This window comes from Podarcis bocagei (genome assembly GCF_964188305.1).
Source record: "Podarcis bocagei genome assembly, chromosome: 5".
NCBI classification, from domain to species: Eukaryota; Metazoa; Chordata; class Lepidosauria; order Squamata; family Lacertidae; genus Podarcis; species Podarcis bocagei.
In genome coordinates, this window is record NC_138129.1 from 91,743,658 (window position 1) to 91,769,530 (window position 25,873).

At 45.7% G+C, this 25,873-nt stretch overlaps 1 long non-coding RNA gene across 2 annotated transcripts; it reads left to right on the plus strand.

Moving 5' to 3' along the window:
* Positions 1–2,448: 2,448 nt before the first annotated feature.
* On the plus strand, positions 2,449–3,985 carry LOC308587882. 2 transcript variants are annotated; one of them, XR_014008553.1, is made up of 4 exons: positions 2,449–2,532; positions 3,030–3,217; positions 3,478–3,680; positions 3,911–3,985. It is a non-coding gene; the product is annotated as an uncharacterized lncRNA (long non-coding RNA). The 2 variants fall into 2 exon arrangements; XR_014008554.1 differs by having other exon boundaries at positions 2,515–2,626.
* The last annotated feature ends 21,888 nt before the right edge of the window (positions 3,986–25,873 follow it).

Sequence of the window (25,873 nt, forward strand, 5' to 3'; positions counted from 1 at the left end):
ACAAAACCCCACACGTACATTAAGTAGAACAGATACATTGCCACCCAACCCCACCCACCACGGCCCCTTCCACCTCTTCCCCACTTTCCCCCCCTAATGTCACACTAATGTCTCCAACAAATGAAGCTGACCTGTAGAAAATGTAACTTGAAAAAAGAAACATTGCACATATGTTTGTAAACCAAGAAATCTTTAATAAAAACACATTAAAAGAGAGAGAGTGTGTGGCCTAGGCCCTCTACAAAAAAACAAAACAAATGGGAGCTTTTCTGGGGGTGGTAGGATATTATCACCAATTTATTCCTGATTTTAGCCCCCATGCTGCTCCTTTACATGACTGTGTAAAGAAAGACAACACAGATTAGGTAATGTGGACAGCCCAGTGGCAAGCAGAATTTGGGCGTTTAAAATCAGCCTTAACAACGGAGCCTATTTTGAGAGCTCCCTCTTTCCTACAACCCTTTACCCTTTTCACGGATGCCTTTGTGATAGGAATTTTATGGTCTTAGATATATGGTAATGTTCATAAGTGTACCAACCAAGCACGTACATAGATCAGCACAGGAAGACCGACCTGGAACCATTTTGATTCCCAAACTGACCAAATGTTTTCTCTGCAAGGTCAAAGGAAAATGGAAAAGCCTCCCCATTGTCTTTTCCTTCACAAATACTGTCTTAAGGATATGTCTGTGTATGAATAGGGTGTGAGCCTGTTACCTGGCCCAGGAACTAAGTATTTATCATTACAAAAGACTGGCCAGGCTCCCCAGGCAATCCAATCAAGTAACCTGCCAGACAGGAGATCAACAACAGGAGAAAAACAACATTCAAATTTATGTTTTAAGACCGCCTTTTCTGTGATGTAGGTGTGATGTATCTGGGGGGTGGTCTTAGGTTACACCCCTCCTGTGATGTATCTATGATGTTTCTGGGGGTGGTCTTGATCTACAGGGTGGCAATTTCAAAAGTCTTTATAAGGCCTTGCACGCCATTTTTCTGGGTTCCTCCTCCTGTCCTGCGTGTGAGGGAAGCACCCTGTTGCAACAGATCAATAAAGATCAAGCTTACAAGCTGCTTTGCTTCTCAATATTCTCTGGTTGGCCTCTGTTATTCTCTCCTGCCAATAGGGAACCTATGTAAGGACTCTATATGGGCTCTTGGATACCCCATAAGGGAAAAGGGCAATTTTTGTTTACAACACCTCCAATATAGGAGTTGGGGCAACTCTTTGCCAGAAAGGGGATAAGAGACAACTGCACCCTGTCCTATACTTAAGTAGGAAACTCTTGGGGAAGAAACAACACCTTTCTGTCATTGAACGGGAATGTTTAGCCATTGTGTGGGCCAGTGTTTCCCAACCTTTTTTGGGCAAAGGCACACTTGTTTGATGAAAAAAATCTCGAGGCACACCACCATTACAGACCCGTGACGTCAGCGCGCAGCGTCACGCCGGGAGGGACGCACGAAAGTGTAAGTTTCAATTTTTTTCCCTCCCCCTTGCCGGGGAACCTCCAAGCTTTGGGGGTGGGGGGAGGAGGCAGCAAAGCGAGGCAGGAAGGAGAGCTTTGGCTGGGTGAGCTTTGGCAGGGGCAGGGAATGAGAGCCTCGAAGCGGGCGCTGCGGACGGAGGCGCTGCCCGCCGAGCTCGCAGGCAGCCAGGCAGGCAGACGGCGAGAGCCCCGCGCTGGGCGGCCTCTCCTCGCCGCCGCCGCCCCGCCTCTCGCCGCCCGACTCGCCCGCCTCCCTCCAGGCAACATCTCGCGGCACACCAGGCAACATCTCGCGGCACACTAGTGTGCCGCGGAACAGTGGTTGAAAAACACTGGTGTGGGCTACTGGCAAGTTAAAGCCATAACTGTGGGGGAGAACATTTACCCTTCGTACTGACCATTCCCCTCTGAAATGGTTAAACCAAGTGAAAGGTGCCAATAGCCAACTAATAAGGTGGAGTTTGCAATGGCCAGACTACAATTTTGACGTCTCCCACATCAGAGGGAAGGATAATGTGATTGCAGATGCCGTGTCACGAAACACTTAGATAAGTACAGGGGCAATCATGCTGTGTAAATGCTTGTTTGATGAGATGTAATTGTTTGAAATGCAATTAGTTAAAATGCAAACTTAAAAATGGTTAAAATGTATTTGGATCCTGTAATTTTTAAAGTGCAACACCTATCTATAGATGTAAAAGAATATAGAGTTAAGTGTTATGCTATATAGTTATGTTTAGAACTTTATAGTGTTTATAGCTTAATAGTACAGTGGTGCCTCGCAAGACGAAAAGAATCCGTTCTGTGATTCTCTTCGTCTAGCGTTTTTTTTTCGTCTTGCGAAGCAAGCCCATTGAAGGATTAGCGGATTAGCGCTATTAGCGGCTTTTAGAGGCTTTTAGAGGCTTATCTGCTGAGAGGGAGAAATTGGAGGATGGAGTGATGGTCATGAAGAATAAGAAGGACACATTAGTGAAGATGAGATCACTATATGTTCAACCAAGCGACCAGGGGATGGAGGCCACCACTGCTGATATGGATGGTGACTGTGGATCTTTTGACACGTCCCCCAGCTGAGTCACTTGGCTGAGGATTTTGGGAGGAGCAACTATTTATGGATAGTTCAAAGAAAAGAGGTTGTGTGCGTGAACTGTGTTTAGCGAAAATGAAGATTTCTTCATCTCACCTGTAAGTATATCTCTTATTCTTTCCATAGTCTGTTTCTTTTGCTGTCCCTTAGGATTTAGAAACATAGGGAACCAGGTCATGGTTAGATTAATTTTTAAAGAGTGTCCTCAGGGCCCCCTTAGCTGCTTTGAGGGAAATGGCTTGCCTTCCCCCTTGTGGTCATCATCACAAGAAGGGCATCTCCCAGTTTTGGAGGGTCCTTTGACAAGATGCCCTCCTCAGTGGGTTCTCCAATAGAGGTTTCTGAAAGTAGGCTTAGCTGCCCGGTGCCCCAAATTTAGCACAGAGATATAGAGTATCAAGAAAGTATCTAGAACCCATTTCTTTATCAGTTTCCCTTTTCTTCCCTAGATTACAAAGTCTCCAAAGGCTCCATGGGCTGATGGTCTCCTGCTGTCTCATGCTGAAGATACACCCCCTGGTCTGTGAGGAGGATGAATGGAAGTCTATGTGATGAAAGGTGGAATTGATGAAAATCAGAAGAATCTTTGTCAGACCATGCGACCAGGGGGTGGATGCCACCAATGACAACATGAATGGTGAGTGCTGATCTTTGTTCATCAGGAACAGGAAGGCCAGAGAGAATCTGGGTCACTGAGGGGGGGCAGGAGGGGAGACAGCTCCCTGATTCAAGAAGAGTTCGGGGATGGGATGAGGACTTTGGGAAGAGCAACTATTTGCTCTCCAATAGAGGTTTCTGAAACCAAGTTTAGCTGTTAGATAAAGAGAGTATCAAGAACCCATTTCTAGAACCCAATCTAGAACCCATTTTCTGATTATTTTCCCTCTTCTTCCCTAGGTTTCAAAGTCTCAGAAGGCTCCGTGGGCTGGTGGTCTCCTGCTGTCGTGTCACTAAGATCCATCCCCTGGTCTGTGAGGAGGATGAATGGGATGAAGAGGTGAACGTAATAAAAAATGGGAAGGTGGAGAAAGTGAAAATAAGAAGAATCTTTGTCAGACCATGAGTTCAGGGGTTGGATGCCACCGATACCAACATGGATGGTGAGTGCTGATCTTTGTTCATGAGGAACAGGGAGGCCAGGGTGAATCTGGATCACTGGGGGGGGGGGAGAGAGGCAGCTCCCTGATTCAAGAAGAGTTCAGGGATGGGGTGAAGAAGGGAGGAAGGGAGAATAGCATAAGCCACCTAGAGATCCTTGCAGGAAAGATGGGTTATCAACATAGTAATAAATGTAAATATTAAGAATCATTTCTCTTCTTTTCTCTTCCAGGCAGCGACAGCAGTGAGGCCAGCAGCTCCGATACAGCTCTCTCCCTGCCTTTGCCCAGTTCCCCTTCCCCAGAAAATTAATAAATATATATTTTTACGGTTATTCTAATAAAGTTCATTTTCAAACACGATAGTCTTCGATCATGATTTAATCCTTGGGGGTACTTTTTTCCAACAGTTGTGAGCGTGGGCCGGTGTCTACACTTTGGCTCCTTCCTTTGTGGATGCTACTAGATGGATGCTTTCGCTGAAATTCCTGTATAGCAGGGGGTTGGGCTACATGACCCTTGGGGTCTTTTCCAACTTTACAATTCTGTGATTCCATGCTGCTGTTTCGGCACCTTATGTAGGATTAGGAATCGTGGTGCCTGCCCTCGCAGAAGAAGAAGAATCTGATACAGACACCTGACCACGCATGGAAGGGCTCCCTTCAGGAGGGTAAGCCAAAAATGGACCTTGATGGTCCATTGATGGAAATGGGGAAAGATCTCCAGAACCACACTAAAATGGTATATGAATTATCTACAGAAATAAAGACCCTTGTAGGTATCTTCTCAAAATGAGAGGAAGAGCATCAAGTGATACCGAGGACAACCCCGTTGTGATCCAGAATCTCCTTTCGAACAGAGCGTTGGAGAAGACTTGTTTAATTCAACACCAGTAGCAGGTCCAAAAAGGGATGCAGGCGGCGCTGTGGTCTAAACCACAGAGCCTTGGGCTTGCCGATCAGAAGGCCGGCAGTTCAAATCCCCGTGACAGGGTGAGCTCCCGTTGCTCGGTCCCTGCTCCTACCAACCTAGCAGTTCGAAAGCACGTCAAAGTGCAAGTAGATAAATAGGTACCGCTCCAGCGGGAAGGTAAACGGCGTTTCCGTGCGCTGCTCTGGTTCGCCAGAAGCGGCTTAGTCATGCTGGCCACATGACCCAGAAGCTGTACGCCGGCTCCCTCGGCCAATAAAGCGAGATGAGCGCCGCAACTCCAGAGTCGTCCATGACCGGACCTAACGGTCAGGGGTCCCTTTACCTTTACCTTAGGAGGTCTAAGGAAATCTCCAAAAAAGAAAGTTGGCTGACAATATGAGGATAGCTATGAGTCATGGTTCCACATGATCACATTATCAAGCAGTTTTGTTCTATGTTATAAATCAAGCACTGACAGGAGTTGCTTTTTTTGTTTTCCAAAAGTATTTCTTATCAATTAAAAATTTGGTGTGGCACAAGCAAATGTTTATTCTGAAAGTGCATACACCCCAACATTTTGGGAGGGCAATTAGGGGCACACACACACACCCCACTGACCCCATCACTCCCTCCTTCCTTGCCTGCCCACTGACCCCTCCCTCCCTCCACTGGTATGGTCTGCCTGAAGGCCACTCCAGCCAGTGCCAAGTCTCCCAATGTCTGTTTTTGGGTCCCTCATTCTGGCACAACCAGCGCAGGGGAGCAAAATTGGGGCAGTCGATTCTGGGAATAGAGGCTGATTCGTGATGTCCCGATGAAATCAGGACATTTGAGCACTTTGAAAGTGTCGCCCAGGGGAAGAAGCTTAAGAACCACTGTGCTTATTGCGGATCCTCAAATTCAGTGCCTCTGCTCCTAGTTCTTTATCTTTCAGTTGGGTTTGGGCTGGACAGTCCTTAAAATAGAAACCTGCTTTAGCTAGAAGGCTGTCTTTCTGAAGGTAGCATTGGGCCAGTTGTGCGCTGCAAGAGCCTGAATGAAGGAGTTGTACAAATGTAAACAGGACTTCGCAGAATTACATTTCCCTGTAGATTAACACGTGTTGCTACGGTTACAGGTGGATGTGGTGAGATATTGTGCACAACAATACGATGAAGTACGTTGAGAAAGGGAAAATCCGGGAACTCTCTTAAGGGAGTTAATTTTTCCCCTCACTAGATAAGGATATATTTCACAAGGACTATAATGGTGGTGTGTGTGTGTGTGTGTGTGTGTGTGTGAGAGAGAGAGAGAGAGAGAGAGAGAGAGAGAGAGAGAGAGAGAGAGAGAGAGAGAGAGAATGAGAATGTGGGGCAGGTTAAAACAGAATAAGACAGCATTTAGGCAATTTCTGAGAGGCAGTTGCACAGATCTGTTATTTTCACCATTATCTGCTTTAAAATTAGCTTTGCTTTTGCCAGCCAATATCAGCTTTGTGAAAGTAATCTAGCAGACTACTTTTCTTGTATTCCGTCCAGGAAATTAAATATTAAACCCCAGAATATTCTCAAAGATTCAACATGTTTTGCTGGGCATACTGTATACAAAGAACTGAACTTGCATGACCTCCTGCTCCCAAATCTTGGATCTCTTGGAAATAAAGACATTGGCTGAATCCAAGGGCTCAATTCCTGGCACCCAAAAACTCATAACATTTCACTTCATTGCAGCCTAAGGGAAGCTGTTTGCTTCTTGGTTGAAGACACTGGGCAGAAACTGAAATAAACAAGGGGATGAGGAGGTTTAAGGGTGAAGTCCTGCTCCTGTCCATCATAATACTGGACAGATTACTACAGGGTGTTGAGAAAGGTTATTTTTAACTGTTAAGTGAGAAACAGCAGCCATAGTCAAGGCCAGAAGTGTTTTCCCTTGGTGACCCCGCCATGTTGAAAAGTGTGTGTGTTTGTGTGGTATTTCCTGTCCTTCCCGAAAATAAGCCATGTTAGATGAAGCAAGCTCTAGATCTTTGCTAAATAAATTGAATAAAACCACTTAGCCCACTGAAAGATATATTTGAAAAATGAATATTAAGGGGAACAATGCCCATTGTTAAGCAAGGGAGCTAAAGTTAACAGTGTCATGTCCTCCATTGTGACACGTCCGCCTGCTGAGTGACTTGGCTGAGGACTTTGGGAAGAGCAACTATTTGAGGATGGTTGGCAGAAAAGTAGTGGTTGGTGTGAATTTTGTTTGCTGGAAAAAAATGAAGATTTCTTCATCTCGCTTGCAGGTAGGATCTCTTATTCTTTCCACAGTCTGTTTCTTTTGCTATCCCTTAAGATTTAGAAACATAGGGAACCAGGTCATGGTTAGATTAATTTTTAAAGATTGTCCTCAGGGCCCCCTTAGATGCTTTGAGGGAAATGGCTTGCCTTCTCCCTTGTGGTCATCATCACAAGAAGGGCATCTCCCAGTTTTGGAGGGTCCTTGGACAAGATGCCCTCCTCAGTGGGTTCAACTGCTTGCTGCACTCTCCATGAGGGGTTTCTGAAAGCAAGTTCAACTGCTAGGTGCCCTGAATTCAGCGCAGAGATAGAGAGTATCAAGGAAGGAACCTGAATCCAGTTCCTGACCATCTGTTTTCCCTCTTCTTCCCTAGGTTTTGAAATCTGTGCAGGCCTGGCGAGCTGCTGGCCTCCTGCTGTCGTGCCCCCAAAATCCATCCCCTGGTCTGCGAGGAGGAAGAGATATTGGAAGATCGATGGGATGACGAAGTTAATGTTATGAAAGATCAGAAGAGTTAATGAAGATAAGAACTTTTTACGTAAAACAGTGGGACCAGGGGATGGATGCCGCGGATGCCAATATGGATGGTGAGTGTTGATCTTTGTTCATCAGGAACAGAGAGGCCAGAAAGAATCTGGATAACGGTGGGGTGGGGAGGCAGCTTCCTGATTCAAGAAGAATTCAGGGACATCCCTTTTAAAGAGAGAGAACGATTTCTCTTTACTTCTGTGCTTTTTCATTATGGTGTAGTGCCCGCTGCAGTCTCTCAGGTTTGCAGGTGTGCCCATGGGTTCAAAGGGTTGGCAACCCAAGTTAGACCACTGGACTAGGACTTGGGGACGTGGGTTCAAATCCCACCTCATCCATGGAACTTAATGAGTGGCCTTGGGTACTCACTGCCTCTTGATCTACCTCACAGAGCTGTTGTGGGGATGGGATGAGGGAGGGAGGGAGAATAGCATAAGCCACCTGGAGATCCTTGCAGGAAAGATGGGTTATGAACATAATAATAAATGGGAAAATTAAGAATCTTTTCTCTTCCAGGCAACGATAGCAGTGAGGCCAGCAGCTCCAATACAGCTCACCCCCTGCCTTTGCCCAGTTCCCCTTCCGCAGAAACCCAGTTAGAAAAATAAATTGATAAATATTTTTTATTGTTATTCTAATAAAGTTCATTTTCAAACATGATAGTCTTTGATCATGCTTTTATCCTAGAGGGTGCTTTTTCTACCGATGGAGGTCTCTTCCAACTCTACATTTCTACAATTCTGTGATTCTACAAATCTAGCAAAAATGAAAATCAATTAATGGTTGGCAAAATCAGAAGTAATAGGTTTTTTGGGGGTGGGGGGTGTCATTGAAATGGTCACCCACCAGTTCCACTGAGCTTAATCAGAGAGAGAAAGCCGTCTGGCGACAAAATGGCCAACTTCCATGGCTCACACCAGTCCCACGTGATTCTTGTGGATGAAATATACCACACACCCCTCAGGAAGAATGGCAGCATACAAATATAAACTATAAATACATCTAGCAGTGTTTTATCCAAGTGAAAGACGTAAGCCACATTTTTGGTAGACTGGAAATCCCCCTCAGCCCCAATGTCAGATTTAAATAAAAGAGGTCATGTTGCAGTACTAGGATTGATTATTGTACTCCCAACAGGACAAACATTAATCAAATTTGTGCCCGGCAGCATATTGTTGCTGCTTCATTCAAGCATGGTGGATTATTTTTAATTCGCCCTCCTGATAAAGTTGCATAACTAGAGAATAGCAAACTAATTTAATTGACAACTTTGCTGTGCAAAACCTGTGCCTTCGACTCCTATTACAAATGCGGCCCACAATGCAGGAAAAGGGAGTCCTATATGTGGAGCTGCTGGACCATCTTGGCTCTGTGGCCGTTTCACAGTTTCCGCATCGGAAAGGAGTGAGGTCGGATTTATTCCAAAGCACTGGATTTCCTTGGCTTAAAAGTAAGTCATGCCTATTAAGTTTGAACAAAACGACCCCATTCTCTGACTCGCAGATGAAATCGGGATGCATCTCTTTCAAGCACAGGGAAGTGTTTTCCGTTTCTCGGCGCCATTTGATTTTTGGCCACTGGCATTTCAGAAAGGTCACTGCAACGGCAGTGGGTCGACCTCCCACTTTGCTTTTCCTCCCCTAACAGAAGGCAAAAAGGTTTCGCATGCTGCAGGATGGATCGTGACTTTAGCATGCGTACAAGGTTTCTTGCATGCCCAACAACAGAACAGAAAAGGGCAGGGAACCCGTCATACGGTGGTACCTCAGGTTAAGTACCTACCGTATTTTTCACTCCATAAGACGCACCTGACCATAAGACGCACCTAGTTTTTAGAGCAGGAAAACAAGAAAAAAAATATTCTGAACGAAACAGTGGATGTATGATTTTTGTGGTTCATCCTGTGGTCACGGACATGTGATCTGATGGTGAGTTTGGGGTAGCCCAATGCAAAAATCCTGAGGATCCATGTGGATCCGTGCTTTGTAACCACGGTTTTGCACCATTGCGGCCCCAGGCAACAGTGGGTGCATGATTTTTTTGCTGCAGGCTGTAGCCAATGGACATGCTATGTGATCTGATGGTGAATTTGGGGTGACCCAATGTAAAAATCCTGAGGATCCATGGGCTTTTACCTCCCCCCCCCCGCAGCCTCAGCTAGTGTCCCTTATCTCTCTCCTGATCCCACCAATCAGCTGTTTCCTTTCACACTCCCTTCCCTCTTGTTTGCCTTAGTGTCTTTTCCTTAGCTGGAAAAGTTTTTGCTCCTTTTCTTCTAATTTCTCTCCTTATTGCTTTAGTCTTCCTGTTTCCCCCCTTTGCATGTTCGCTGTCTTTACCTCCCCCCTCCCAGGCAGCCTCCTTTATCTCTAGCGGCCCTTATCTCACTCCCCGATCGGCAAACGATCAGCGGCTTTGTTTCAACACCCACTTCCCTCTTTCAAAAAAAAAAGGATGATCTGCTTTTTGCCACTGGGCAATTTGGCTCCAGGGACCACGCATTCACCCCATAAGATGCACAGACATTTCCCCTTACTTTTTAGGAAGAAAAATGTGCGTCTTGTGGAGCGAAAAATATGGTAATTCGTTCCAGAGGTCCGTTCTTAACCTGAAACTGTTCTTAACCAGAAGCACCACTGTCAGGGAACTGACATCGGAGCGAGAGGCGAAGGGGAGGCTCCCAGATGATGCTGGCGAAGGACCCAGCAGCAGGGGAAGAAACAGCTCAGTAGAGGGGGAAGCCAATCAGCGCAACACCAGGGATAAAGGGGGGCAGACGGGGGAATTGGAGAGAGGGCTCCAGGACTCTTCACTGGACATCAGTGAGGAGAGCCCAGGTCCTCCGCTACCCACGCCTTCCCTGCGCAGAAGACTCCTGCGCAGTGAGAGGAGGAGGAGACTGGGTGTCAAACAACTTTTATGCTGGAAGAGGTTCAAGAAACGCCCACTGACGGATACTGCCAGTGACTGAGGCAGCCACGATGAGAAAGGCTGTGCAGTCAGAAAGGTTTAACAAGGCAAATTAACCGAGAAAGGCACCAGTTTACGCACGAGTAACTCATACCTATTACAACCACTTTAGGTAATGGGGCCTCCTGCTGCTGCTGCGCCGCCAGAGCACGATTTCTGTTCTCATCCTGAAGCAAAGTTAGCGGAGTCTGTAACCTGAAGCATATGTAACCTGAAGCGTATCTAACCCGAGGTACCACTGTATTTTGGAAAGGATACACCCAGTACAGTTACGTCAGAACATAAGAGCCTGTGGATAAGGCCATCTACTCCAGCATCCTGTTCTCAAAGTGGCCAAACAAACGCCTGCAGGAAACCAAAAGTGCTGCCCTCTGCCCATCTATGGCTTTTCAGCCACTGGCAAGGCCCATGGTTTTCCAAAGAGATGCACTGATTCCAAGGAGCAGGACTCTAAATCCATCTTGTGGAAGATCTGCACTTCTGATTCACTTGCAGCCAGTGCTTTCCCCCCCTAAAAATGTTTAGGGGTGCTCTCATTTTCCTGCTCTTATTGAAATACAGCTCCTCAATGAGGCCACACTTCGATTCACAAAACATTTAGGGGTATGCGTCCCCCTGCGTCCCCCCGGAAACGAAAGCGCTGCTTGCAGCTACATAGAGAAGCCTGACCCCTGCAGTGGTGCTAAAATTCCCGGCACCGGCATTCTCTGCAACGCCTTCCAAACTGCTCCCGATTATGGCATTTCAAAGCGTGCGCACATGCTAAACTAAACACGCCTATGGTCTTCACACACCTTTTCCTCCGTGATTATGTACAGGCAACGACCGATTAACGTGCGCCCAAATGATGTGTGGTTGCGTACGCACGACGAGCCCAGAAATGACCCGAAAACGTCACTAAACAAATCACTAAAAGGGAGGGATGGGGGCGGGGCCTAATGGGGCATAACAGGGCGGGGCGCTTATACACATTCTGACAACACTTGTGGGGGCCAGGAACAGAAGCCCCATTTGAAATGGTTGCGGATTGGTTAAACCACAGAGCCTAGGACTTGCCAATCAGAAAGTCAGGGGTTCAAATCCCCACGACGGGGTGAGCTCCCATTTCTCGGTCCCTGCTCCTGCCAACCTAGCAGTTCGAAAGCATGTCAAAGTGCAAGTAGATAAATAGGTACCACTCCGGCGGGAAGGTAAATGGCGTTTCCGTGTGCTGCTCTGGTCCACCAGAAGTGGCTTAGTCATGCTGGCCACATGACCCGGAAGCTGTATGCCGGCTCCCTCGGCCAATAAAGCGAGATGAGCGCCACAACCCCAGAGTCGGCCACGACTGGACCTAATGGTCAGGGGTCCCTTTACCTTTTACCTAAATGTCACGCAAGAGTCCTCCGGCATCTAAAACTGGGGCTGAAATAGAGCCAACTGCCCCTGAGACATTTTCTCAATGGCAAAACCATCCACTTTTGTAACCCAAGAAAATCTTTAATAAACATTCTTTTTAAAATGCAAGAAAACCCCAAACATCCCATCTTCTGTTTCAAGATGGTTGCACAGTTATTGTCTGCACCTTGTATTTTTCCATAGGCTTTGTGGCTTGCTTTGCTTTGATATTCTTGAGCAACTGCCTTCAGTCAGCTTTTGCATACTTGTAGCTGTATATTTTATAGGTCAATAAATACACTGTTGATTGGCACTTAATGTGGTTTCTTCTCCTCTCTTTCTCAAATAGATGCAAGATCAGGGACATAAATCTGAGCTACCTCTTGGCACGAGTGAAGGAGCTGGCTTTTTTCAAAGTTTGTGTTTTGTTTTGCACAGAAGCATTTGATCTGACAACCAGTTCAAGATCTGCCAGTGGATTATCTGTTTTCAGATAAGTTTTAGCATTTCTAAAAACCGAAATGTAAGCAGTAGCCACCAGTGAGGTGGTTCACCAGCTCGAAGAAGCTATCTGTGGTCAGAGTGCAATGATAGAAGGGTTCCACTATCAGAGCAACATCTTCACTATGGTAATTTTCATTGCCTACAAAATGAACACACTAAAACCAAAACAGCCTTAAAGCACGAAGTCTCAAATTGATTATCACCAGTTTAATCAGGCAAAGTTTGATGATTAATCTGCTCAGTGAACTGATTCGAGTTCACAACTTTTAACAAGTATGGCTTTCAAACCTTGCCCAAGTGGCCTTTCCAATGTAAGCTGCCATTGCAACTGTGAGGCAGGAATTTGACCTTAGACCTTGAATTTTATCATAGTCCTAGTGTTGTGGGCATCACAACAAGTTGCAAATTCTGTAAATGATTCAAAAGACTCTCTGGGCCATGCATTAGGGCCTTGCAATGCTGATGGGCTTTAAAAAATTAAGCAAATCCTTAATTGAATCCTTGTTCATGTGCTTATTTGCTCATTTTGTCTGTTACATTCTGAATCATGGCAATGTTTCTACAAGATCTTTTGCAGCGAGGAGAATGCTAATGAGAAATAACTCATAACGAGGAAAAAAACCCTCTGGTTTCTGAAACCTCTAGAAGTCATCCTAAGAAGATCTTGCCAACTAGCTTATCATCATTATCTTGAAAACAAGAACAAAACCAAGCTTACTTCAGATTGTGGGTTTGAAGTTTCCCTACTTGGGGAGCAGGTGATATTATAGAACCATTGCACAGAGAACAGTGTGTATCAGGATCGTTTATTATTATGGATGTATGCAAGGAACTTCTTAGGGGGGAGCTTATAATTCTGCAATTCCCCACCTGCAATCTCAAGTGCTATTCCATAAACAATACTATCCTAGGGCGAGTTCTGTGTCTTTAGAGAGGGCCTTTGAGATATACTTGGATCACAAAGAAAGGGGTGTGGGTGGAACAAAACCAGCCATTGATCACATACCGGCTGATTTGCCCAAACAGATACATACAGTGGTGCCCCGCAAGACGAATGCCTCGCAAGACGGAAAACTCGCTAGGCGAAAGAGTTTTCCGTTTTGGAGGTGCTTCACAAAACGAATCTCCTATGGGCTTGCTTCGCAAGACGAAAATGTCTTGCGAGTTCCTGCGGTTTTTTCCCCTCCCCCCTTTTTCTAAGCCGCTAAGCCGCTTATCAGCTGATCCGATAAGCCGCTAAAAGCCGCTAATAGTGCTAATAGCGCTAATCCGCTAATCCGCCAATGGGCTTGCTTCGCAAGACGGAAAAACCACTAGATGAAGAGAATCACAGAACGGATTCTTTTCGTCTTGCGAGGCACCACTGTACTTTTAATAATAGTAATATTAATAAACCTGTCTAGCGGGTTTTCCGTCTTGCGAGGCATTCGTCTTGCGGGGCACCACTGTACTACACACACACTCCAAGCACATTTTTAGTAGCTCTCCCAAGGACAGAATTAACCCAATTTGCAACCATGAAACTAATCCTAAAATTCTCTCTCTCTCTTTTTTTTTTTTTTTGTTTTTTTTGTTCTTATTAACTCACAGAGAAATGTGTGGACTGGCGGTTCTCTGGTTTTTACACTGTCAACTTGACAAACAAGCATGGAAAACTATGCGCGTGCTGCTGTAAGTCTGCTCGGAGGTGTGCCTTTAACTAGTATGGCAGAACTTCTTATGCCACACAAACCACAACCGTTACAAGTCCAGAAAGTGGTGATGGGGGATGAGTGTTCAGACCTCTGGGCTCTCCCCCATGTTTTTCAACATCTATATGCAGCCGCTGGGAGTGATCATCAGGGGGTTTGGGCTGGGTGTTCATCAGTATGCAGATGACACCCAGCTCTACCTCTCCTTTAAATCAGAGCCAGCAAAGGCAGTGAAGGTCCTATGTAAGTGCCTGGAGGCGGTTGGAGGATGGATGGCGGCTAACAGATTGAGATTGAATCCTGACAAGACAGAAGTACTGTTTTGGGGGGACAGGAGGTGGGCAGGTGTGAGGGATTCCCTGGTCCTGAATGGGATAACTGTGCCCCTGAAGGACCAGGTGCGCAGCCTGGGAGTCAGTTTGGACTCAAAGCTGTCCATGGAGGCGCAGGTCAATTCTGTGTCCAGGGCGGCTGTCTACCAGCTCCATCTGGTACGCCGGCTGAGACCCTACCTGCCCGCGAACTGTCTCGCCAGAGTGGTGCATGCTCTAGTTATCTCACGCTTGGACTACTGCAATGCACTCTATGTGGGGCTACCTTTGAAGGTGACCCAGAAACTGCAATTAATCCAGAATGCGGCAGCTAGACTGGTGACTGGGAGTGGTCGCTGGGACCACATAACACCGGTCCTGAGAGATCTGCATTGGCTCCCAGTACGTTTCCGAGCACAATTCAAAGTGCTGGTGCTGAACTTTAAAGCCCTAAACAGCCTTGGTCCAGTATACCTGAAGGAGCGTCTCCACCCCCATCGTTCACTGAGATCCAGCGCTGAGGGCTTTTGGCGGTTTCCTCACTGCGAGTAGTGAGCTTACAGGGAACCAGACAGAGGGCCTTCTCGGTAGTGGCGCCCACCCTGTGGAACACCCTCCCTTCAGATGTGAAGAAAATAAGCAGCTAGCCTATCTTCAAAAGACATCTGAAGGCAGCCCTGTTCAGGGAAGTTTTTAATATTTAATGCTGTATGTTTTTAACACTTGATTGGGACCCACCCAGAGTGGCTGGGGAAACTCAGCCAGATGGGTGGGGTATAAATAATAAATTATTATTATTATTATTATTATTATTATTATTATTATTATTATTACTACAATGGTAGAAATCCAGGGTCTAAATCTTCTTATTCCGAGTCCTCCCTGGGGTGTAGGGCTCTTGAGCAGTCGGCACCCACCAATTTTCCTCATCTAGCCAGCCATTCATTTGTTCACGTTCTTAACAATGTCTGTGCGCTGTTGCTGGACTTTATGCACATTTGCCATTCAACTCACATTCACCACTGTCCAAAAAAGCATGGCACGCATTGTACGTTTCCAAATTCTGTTGTGTTAAAACTCCTCCCCACTGCTTATCCCCCGGAACACAAGTATTAACAGGGTGAAACAACGCAACAGATCAGCCCAATTTTTGCTCTGGGCATTCATGGAGCCACATATTATGTATAAATAATTAGCGTGCTATGCAATCCCTGTGCAAGTTACCAGAACACATCCCTTATGCAACACAGAGTCTACAAATGCTCGAGTTTGCCATCATATCAAATCTGCTGCGTGGCTGAAATCGAGGTGGTGCAGTTCCATTGTTCCAACTTTAATAACTGATTATCAATCTCTCTTTTGTTTCTTCTGCTTTGCCATTTGAACCACACATCACTGCGCACAGAGGCTGCTAAATCCATAAAAGCTCTCCTGGATTCCGTACAAAATCCACCTTAGTCGCTACAAAAAGCAAATTACACAACATTCTAATTCTTGGCATACCACACGGTGATTAGGGAAGGCTACATCTTTGCTCCCTCTCATTCCAACAGACTGATAAAACCTCAGTGCCAGCGCTAACGAGGCAGCCACTAATTTGTGCCACTTGTCAACTCGGCTAAGTTCCCTCGCTTCTGATTGCTCAAATTCCCCCGTGTTTAATAATTTAAAACAACGGAAATTAGGAAATGAAACACCCAAGATTATTTGTCATGCCATTAAGGCCTTTGATATCAAACTCATTCTGCCAGCGGCCTGACCGATCATAATGAAAAGTTTGCCACCTTGTTGTCCCAACAATTGAGAGTTAAAATAAAATAAAATAAATCCCTTCGTATCAGTGGTGTCCGGGGAGGGGCAACTTGATAAAAAATATTGGGGGGGCCAGGTACGCCCCACCCTGCTTAATTGATGACATGACACGGTGCGCACACCCCATTTGAATGGCAATGTCCATCAACTTTGGGGGTCCCAATCGCCTCAAATATTTCATGGGGGGGCGAAGGGACCTCAGATCCTAAGAGTTGGCTCCTATGGTGGTATCAGGAGCAAGAATGCAATATGCAAAATAATGGAGGAGGGTGAAGAGAATGGTCCATTAAATTGTGGGAAATGGCTACCTTCAGTAAGATCACTTGGGTCCTTTGGATTCCACAACAGAGAAAGAAGATAAATAAATCCGACCAAGGCTGGATCATCAAAGAAGCGTTGCAGTTAAACACATTGTACAGTGGTACCTCGCAAGACGAATGCCTCGCAAGACGGAAAACTCGCAAAACGAAAGGGTTTTTGGTTTTTTGAGTTGCTTCGCAAGACGATTTTCCCTATGGGCTTGCTTCGCAAGACGGAAACATCTTGCAAGTTTGTTTCCTTTTTCTTAAAACCATTAATACAGTTGCGACTTGACTTCGAGGAGCAACTCATAGCACGCGGTGTGGTAGCCTTTTTTGAGGTTTTTGAAGACTTTGGTGATTTTTGAAGCTTTTCCAAAACTTTTCCGACACCATGCTTCTCAAGACGAAAAAAACCGCAAGACGAAAAAACTCGCGGAACGAATTAATTTCTTCTTGCGAGGCACCACTGTATGAGAAATCTGGGTTGGCAAAAACAGCACCATCTGGTGCCACACTGTTATAATGCACCTATAACGCATATAAAGCGCTTTATCTTTGCCAGTGCAGCTGAGTCCCAAGACTGCCAAAAGTTTGAGGAACATTGCAAACCTTTTGCAATTTTATGAAGCTTGAATGGTTAGGATTTCACTAATTTTCAGAAGGTTAGACATTTTCAAAAGGTTTATAATATCAAAATTCCCCACTTTCTCATAGCCTCCACGGTTCCTGAAAATACAAAATGTTTTCAAAAGCCTCAAAAATTATTTTATTTTACATATTCGTCAACAGGACTCATTTTTAACGGTGACTTTTGTAGCTTTTGAAAGTTTTACAGTTGACAACCACTTTGTGCGGGGGTTCTGTTCCCAGCCGTTGTGCATGTCAGCGGAGTGTGTAAAAGTGTGCCCTGCCCCATTGCACCCTTTTAGTGATGTATTTTGTGATGTTTTCAGTCACTTCCAGGTTTGGCGTGATCACAAATCTTTCAGATGCACCTTAAATTTGTCGTTGCCTGCAATTATCTTGTGTGTTGCACACCACCCCAATTTCCAAGTTTGGAACTTCAAATTCCAGGGGTACCTGGCACTTACCCAGGGGGTTCATGTTTGCTTTGGAATGAGGTACAGCAGAGACTAAGAGTGTCTTTATGATACACACAACCTGAGCCTGCACAGCATTTTTCTTTTTTCCCCCTTTTTAAAAATATATTTTAATTAGACTATTTCAACAAATCAAATTATCAATCCAAATAATCAATTACATTATTTCCCCCCTTTTTATCCCCCCTCCCAATCCCTCCCTCTCCCCCCCACCAAAGACTTCCCTCAGCTCCCCTCTCTGATTTGTTTGCACATATTATTCTCTGGATGTTATAAGTTGTACATATCATTACCTTATCTGTCATATATTCTATTAATAAATTTGTGGATGTTTATTCAAAACCTGCCAAGGAGTCCAAATCATTTTGGTTTTTTAAGTAGTTTGTAAAAAGTGAGAAGGACAATTGTGATTTCAAGGAAGATTGGGAACTTTGCACAACATTTTTCAGTGTCTCTGAAAATTTTTACACATCCCTTGGGAAGACAGGCGAACTAATACCAGTGTACAGTGGTACCACGGGTTACAGATGCTTCAGGTTACAGACGCTTCAGGTTACAGACTCCGGTAACCCAGAAATAGTACCTTGGGTTAAGAACTTTGCTTCAGGATGAGAACAGAAATCGTGCTCCTGTGGCGCGGCAACAGCAGGAGCCCCCATTAGCTAAAGTCGTGGTTCAGGGTAAGAACAGTTTCAGGTTAAGAACAGACCTCCAGAACGAATTAAGTACTTAACCCGAGGTACCACTGTACTGGAAAAACCAAAGATCACCAGTGTCGAAGCAATGATTCTTCAACATCAACTTCATTGGACTGGTCATGTTGTACGGATGCCTGATGATCGTCTTCCAAAGCAACTACAGTGGTACCTTGGTTTAAGAACAGCTTAATTTATGAACAACTTGGATTAAGAACGCTGCAAACCCAGAAATAGGTGTTTTGGTTTGTGAACTTTGCCTTGGAATAAGAACATGCTTCACTTCCTGTTGAGTGTGTTCCATTTGTAAATTGAGTCCCCCGCTGCTTTAAGAACGTTTAAGAACACTTTGGTTTAAGAACGGACTTCCGGAACGGATTAAGTTCGTAAACCAAGGTACCACTGTATTCTATTCCGAACTTAAAAATGGAAAGCGTAATGCTGGTGGTCAACAAAAGAGGTTGAAAGACTCTCTCAAGGCAAATCTAAAAAAATGTAGTATAAACACCGACAACTGGGAAACACTGGCCTGCGAGCGCTCCAGTTGGAGAACAGTCTTTACCAAAGGTGTCATGGGCTCGGAAGACACTCGAACTCAGGATGCAAGGGAGAAACGCGCTAAGAGGAAGGCACGCTTGGCAAACCCTCACCGTGATCAACTCCCGCCCAGAAACCTATGTCTTCACCATGGAAGGACGTGTGGATCCAGAATTGGCCTCCACAGTCACTTACGGACTCACTGTTAAGACCGTGGTCATGGAAGACAATTTTACTCGGCTACAAGTGGTCAACAAAGAAGAAGAAGAAGAAGAAGAAGAAGAAGAAGAAGAAGACCGACTCCAGGAGGACCTGGCATCAGCCATAGGCACAACCTCAGATCTCTCTCTCTCTCTCTCTCTCTCTCTCTCTCTCTCTCTCTCTCTCTTTCTGGCTTCTGCCTGCTTCTTCCCCAGCTTCTAGCTTACAGACTTCAAACTCTGTTCCAAATTTGGCTTTGTCTCTCTTACTACACATGAGTTGGGGGGGGCACCCATTTGCCATCTTGCACAGAGCCCCTTTCCTTTGTTCCCTTTAAAGGCCCCTCACCCAGACCAGGAGTAGGCAGCCTAAGGCCCGTGGGTGCAGCCCAATCGCCTTCTCAATCCGGCCTATGGACGGTTCGGGAATCAGCGTGCTTTTACCATGAGTAGAATGTGTCCTTTTATTTAAAATGCATCTCTGGGTTATTTGTGGGGCATAGGAATTCGTTCATTTATATATATATTTCAAAATATAGTCCGGCCCACCACATGGTCTGAGAGATGGTGGACCGGCCCACGGCTGAAAAAGGTTGCTGACCCCTGACCCAGACAATTACCTCATCAGGAAGCTAGTCTGGATCCACTTGCTGGATCCAGGGATTTGAAGGTTCTCTCACACAGCCTGCTCAGCCTGTTTCCAGATGCTTCAAGCATGCCACTTTTGCTGCTATAGCCACCACGACAATGCCATATATTCCCCCTATTTAACCCAGATTTACAAACTTTTCCGGTAAAAAATCAGATACGCTTTTTTAAACACCACCACCACTCTGTTTGCAAATCACCCCTTTGCGATATCTGAACAAATAACTTACAATATTTAATTCCCCATCTGAAAACACCATCTGTTAGACGGCACGGGCTAGTGTTGGCGCATTGTGATAACAGATATATAGACTCAAAGGTCCTTTTGTTCTCCATCTGAGAGAGATTTCTCAAGTCAGCATCATCTCATGAGCCTGGGAACAAAGAAAGGAAGGTTACAGTTCTGGCTTGCCTGAGCCTCACACGCCAGTTGACGTATTTATTTCTTCCTGTTGGCTCATATTTATGGCACCTGATGCCAAGGAAAAACGCAAGCAGGTTTGGGAAGGAATTTTCTTCACTCCGGTTTCTGCAAAGACTGCTGCTCCCATATGCACTCACGTATAAATCCTTTGTACATCAACACACTTATCGCACAGAGTTTACAAGACGCTTTCTTTCGTGTTCGTATCTTGATCCAGCCTGCCTGGTCAGGGAGTCAGGGAGAAATGTATTGTTTTTGCAGTCTCTTGTTCCCAGGGCAGTAGGAAATGCCAGGGGCATTCTTCTTCAAGGTCAGTTTCCTTGCAAGAAAAGAGAACTGGAGGCTTCTGGCATATTATGTAATTAACTACTTGCTTACAAATGTGCTGTGTTGAGCTGATGGTTGTCAAAAGCAGCAGCACTATTTCTGAAACAACCTTCGTTCCCAAATCCTAGGAGCTATTTCTGCACCTCAAAACCCCCTAGCAACTATTTCAGGCAAACTTCAAACTCAGGCTGCTTTTCTCTTGACTGCCTTCAAACGGATCATGGTTAATTCTGGTCCATAGCTGTCAAGCGTCCCTTATTTGGCAGGACAGTCCCTTATCCCAGCGCCATGTCCCGCTGCTGTCCCGGATTGATGATGTCCCTTAAATTTCCCGGGTTTCAAAGGAAGCAGCTCCTCTCCCTCCCTCCCTGCCGGCCAGGGAGGAGGGAGGCTCCAACTGTGTTGCTTGGCTGTGTCGCTCGCCCAATAAGAAGTCTAAGAACAACTGGGGGGTGGAGCTTGCATGCCTTGTGCTGATCAAATCAGCTGCGTTGCCTGGGGACTCGCCTTTGCTCAGCGCTTCCCAGCAGAGAAGTGACAGTGGTTTTCCTTGAGGCTTGAGGCTTCGTTTGGCTGCTAGCTGGGCTTTCTGCCTTTGGCTCGGAGGGGCTCAGCAGTTGAACATATCTGTGTTCGGAAAATCCCTTATTTTAGCTGCTGACCCCTTATTTTTGAGGCTGCTGGTCCCTTATTTTCAAATCTGTAAGCTGACAGCTATGTTCTGGTCCCAATGCAGATGTGTGACATAAACTCTAGTGGCCTTTGAGTTGCCACCAGCCAGCCACACCTTCACATAGCGCACCGTTGAACTCTAATTCACTGTCACAAAATGAAGCGCTGGCCACCACTGGCTTGAGAAGCCGTGTACTTGTGACATTAGCCATGCTCCACATCTCTCCTTTTGTTCTGATGAAATACTGCATTTTGATGCATTCCCCACCCCCAAACCTGCTTTGATCCAAGTTGAGTAAACAACCGAGCTGTGCTTTAAGCTCATAGCATGTACACTGCTTGAAAAGGCGGTTCTTTCTTTATTTGCTTAACTCATTCACAGACTTGCCTTACATCGAAAGACCACAGCACAGCTTACAATAAATTGCAACGTAATACAAAACAGTGCCATTGCAACCATCAAGATATCCCCTGTGGGAGATGAAGAAGAAAATGCAGTTATAAAAGGGAAAACCAGTGAAATTTATAAAATACTAGTAGAAATGGAGGTTCAAGAAGAGCAGTTAAAAGAGGTGTGGGGAAACGAGACAACAGGGCATACTCAAAGCTGGGGGGAAATATGGGAGAAACGTATGTTGAAATTGTTGTCTTTAAGAATAAAAGAAAATTATTATAAATTAGTTTGGAGATGGTATTTAATACCATCAGATTAAATCTCTTCTCATGAGGTGGCCAAAGTATTGGAGCCTCAGCTTCAGAATCTGTCCTTCCAGTGAGCACTCAGGGCTGATTTCCTTCAGAATGAATAGGTTTGATCTTCTTGCAGTCTCCTCCAGCATCATAATTCAAAAGCATCAATTCTTCGGCGATCAGCCTTCTTTCTGGTCCAGCTCTCACTTCCATACATCACTACTGGGAAAACCATAGCTTCAACGTGGTAAGTCTATCACAGCCCCAAAATGGACATAGCTGGTGAACCGGCTGTAGTTGGAAGCAGCACTGTTGCCTCCAGCAACAATGGCGGAATCCAGAACACCCCAAATGATGCGTCTCATCTAGAACTGGCTACCTCTCCACTTTCCAAGCATGGGAATCCCCTAATAACAGCACCTTTGGGCTTGTCAAGGTTGCCTCAAATTAGACAAATTAATGAGGCATAAGTGTTATGTACGAGTTGAATAGGATTCAGAATGCAGCAGTCTGATTGGTCCTAGAACAATAGGATTCAGAATGCAGCAGTCTGATTGGTCCTAGAACAATAGGATCCAAAATGCAGTCGTCTGATTGGTCCTAGAACAATAGGATTCAGAATGCAGCAGTCTGATTGGCCTTGAACAATAGAATTCAGAATGCAGCAGCCTGATTGGTCCACAGGAGCCACCCAATCCAGCTCCAGGTGGAAGTGAATCCGCAACCTGATTGGCCTACATGAGAATCCCAGAATTAGCCAATCATGTGGGGCCCATTGTGTAAATTATGTATATAAAGCAGACATTCTAGGGGAACTTCCATTCCTCCTCACCATTATGAGCTGAATAAAGAGCATGAAATCCACTCTCTACTCCGAGTATATTTCAATAAGCCTATTAATGGCTTCTAGTTATCATGAAAGCACAATGTTACCCCCAAGATCGGACGCAACATGCTTCTGAATACTACCAGGGATCTACAGTGGGGGGAAAGATATTGCCCTTATCTCATGCTGGGGAGATGGACTAATCTAGAAGGCATGATCTAATGCACAGTCAAAGCCATAAAGCAAGACCCAAGATGTCATTTTGGCCAATTAAAGAGCACATTGATGACAGCAGTGCATGAACTGGCTATAACAGACATGGCTGGTAGCAATGTTTGTGGGTTGCTGCTTGGCTGGCAGTATCTTCAGCTGGCTGCATCGCAACATGTATTTCTTCATGAGACTGCATTTCTCCAGGGGACTGATTAGTATACACAAACATTAACTTTGCGAACAGGCTGCTAAGCCCCATAAAAGTGTACACAAACAAGCCAGGTCTGCTGCGAGATACTAGTGGCTTCATTACTCTCTCTTTATTTTTAATGGTTCTGGGAGTGAATAAATCCCAAACCAAGTCACAGACGACGCAGAGCTGCATAAACATTCAGCTTGGGGGGGGGGGCTGTCTTATTTGCAGCCATCTGAATGTAACAAATCTGGCGCTTATAGGGAGTAATGGGTGGCAAAGGAAAAGGGTCGAAAGGGTGCTTTTCAACTAGGTCACATTTGCATTGCAATTTCACAGAAGTACACAAAAAAAATGTACCACCGGCTGTGCAATACTATGCATGTTTAATTAGAAGCGAGTCCCATTGTGTTCAATGAGCCTGAGAACCACGGATCAGGTGCAGATAACATATGAATGAAGGCATACTTGAAAACTATACTGTAATCTCAGAGGCCACAAAGAAGGCTGAAGTGCCCATTGTAGGTGCTTCTCCACCCGCACTGACAAACAGAAGGAGAAATTCAGTAAAAATTGCAACAAGCACTGCAATAATATGTTAGGTAATGGGCATTTATTTTGCATGAAAGAAGCTGGACGCGGGTGGCGCTGTGGGTAAAACCCCAGCGCCAAGGACTTGCCGATTGCATGGTCGGCGGTTCGAATCCCCGCGGCGGGGTGCGCTCCCGTCGTTCGGTCCCAGCGCCTGCCAACCTAGCAGTTCGAAAGCACCCCCGGGTGCAAGTAGATAAATAGGGACTGCTTACCAGCGGGAAGGTAAACGGCGTTCCGTGTGTGCTGCGCTGGCTCGCCAGATGCAGCTTGTCACGCTGGCCACGTGACCCGGAAGTGTCTGCGGACAGCGCCGGCTCCCGGCCTCTAGAGTGAGATGAGCGCACAACCCTAGAGTCTGTCAAGACTGGCCCGGACAGGCAGGGGTACCTTTACCTTTACCTAAGAAGCTGGAGTTTACTTTTCCCTGTTGCTGAGATTCTGATTTCTCCTCCCAGTTTGCACCACACCCAAGGGGTACCGCAAACCCCTTGTTTTTAATTGTTCCACTTAACAAAAGTTTAGAAATTGCCAAGTGCTCTTATATACCACTAGAGAGAAAGGATGGAATGTGTAGGGGCTACTGCTTGTTTCCAACAAACAGTTTTCGGGGTTGTAGGCTCTTTAAAAGTCTATATTAAATTCAATGGAGGCTTCAGTGAATTTGGGTCAGCTCATGAATAATAATCCAAGTTACTCTATGTTTTTCCAGAAAGCATCTTACCTTATTTCTGAGCCACTCTAGCATGAGTCACAGTGAACTTGCTCATCTACACATACAAATTCCCAGAACAAAGTACTCGCATATTTCAGGAGGATAAGAAATGTATTTGGGATTATACCTTTTATTGGACTAAGTGTGCAGGGAGCTTTTGAGTTGCACAGACTGTTCTGTTAAGAAACTTTCTTCAGGTTTCCCGAAGAAAGAGAAATACCATATATTCAAAGGCTTCATATGGCCTGTCAGTAATAAGTGGGTTGAAGCTTCCTACTCCCGTTCCCTTCTGATCTTGCAATGGGCTCTGTGATTTGAACACACACTGTTCCAGGTAACTCAAAGTCCCAGCCTTGGGCTGTGATGTTCCCAGTTCAACCCCTGGAGCCCGGGACATGTTATTAATTATTATATTTCTAGCTCTCCCTCTGTGCTCCCTCCAACCCAGAGCTTCAGCAGGGTTAGTCAATTGTGTTGCTTTCAGACCATCACCCTGGCCCAGGGCTAAACTGAGACGAGATGAAAGGATCTTCTAAAGCACTCATGTAATTACATATTAGGAGTTTCCCCCCTAGTAACGTAAGCATTGCCTTGTTTGTACAGTCAAACCAGTATGCATTTACGGTAGCATTCTTTATGTATTGGTGGACAGACCTGTCTAAGCAGTACAGGACCCTGGATGGTTAAATCCAGTCAAAGGCGACTATGTGGTTGTGGCGCTCATCTTGCTTTCAGGCTGAGGAAGCCGGCATTTGTCCACAGACAGCTTTCCAGGTCATGTGGCCAGCAGGACTAAACCGCTTGTGGTGCAACGGGACACCGTGACAGAAACCAGTGCACGTGGAAACGCCGTTTACCTTCCTGCCGCAGCAGTACCTATTTATCTGCTTGCACTGGTGTGCTTTCAAACTGCTAGGTTGGCAGGAGCTGAGACAGAGCAACGGGAGCTCACCGGGTCGTGGGGATTCGAACCGCCGACCTTTTGATCAGCAAGCCCAAGAGGCTCAGTGGTTTAGACCACAGCGCCACCCATGTCTAAGCAGTAGTCTCATTCTCATGCCGCTGCGAGTTAGAAGTCTTGGCTGGCCATGAACAAGCAACATGCTAGCGAATGCTGCAGAATTGTAACTGCTGCACCTCTTTCTGAGGGGCTGGCCGCAACAAACCATGGCAGCTAAATTCCTCCAACGCAGTGGCAATTCCGGCTGCACCGACAGCAGCTTCCCAATCGTTCTCACCACTCTGCCAAAAGGAAGTGAAAGAGTCACTTCCGGTTCCTAGCAGGCTGCAAATAACAACGTGTAAATATATACTGGGAAATTATTTCCTGCTCTGAAGAAAACAAAGCCCTAGCAAAAGTTATGAAGTCCCTGCATGTGTAAAAAGGGCACGTTATGATCTATTGTTCTCATGACACTGGCTGCGCTCCAATCCTCCGTTATGCACAGTTATGGGAGAAGGGAAACAAAACGTGAATAGATCACGGACGCTGATTTAGAAACACCCTCGGGGGATTTGATCCAAACATACCTGTTCCTTTCCAGAACTGAACTCAGGGTAGTGCGTAAGGGGAGCTGCAAGCTCACAGCAGAACGTGACTGACTATGCATAACTACCTTTCGGTGATGTCAACAAGAAACCTTGGTTCAATCCCTAGAGAAATTCGATGCTTTCTTTTCTCTAAAGCTTTCCC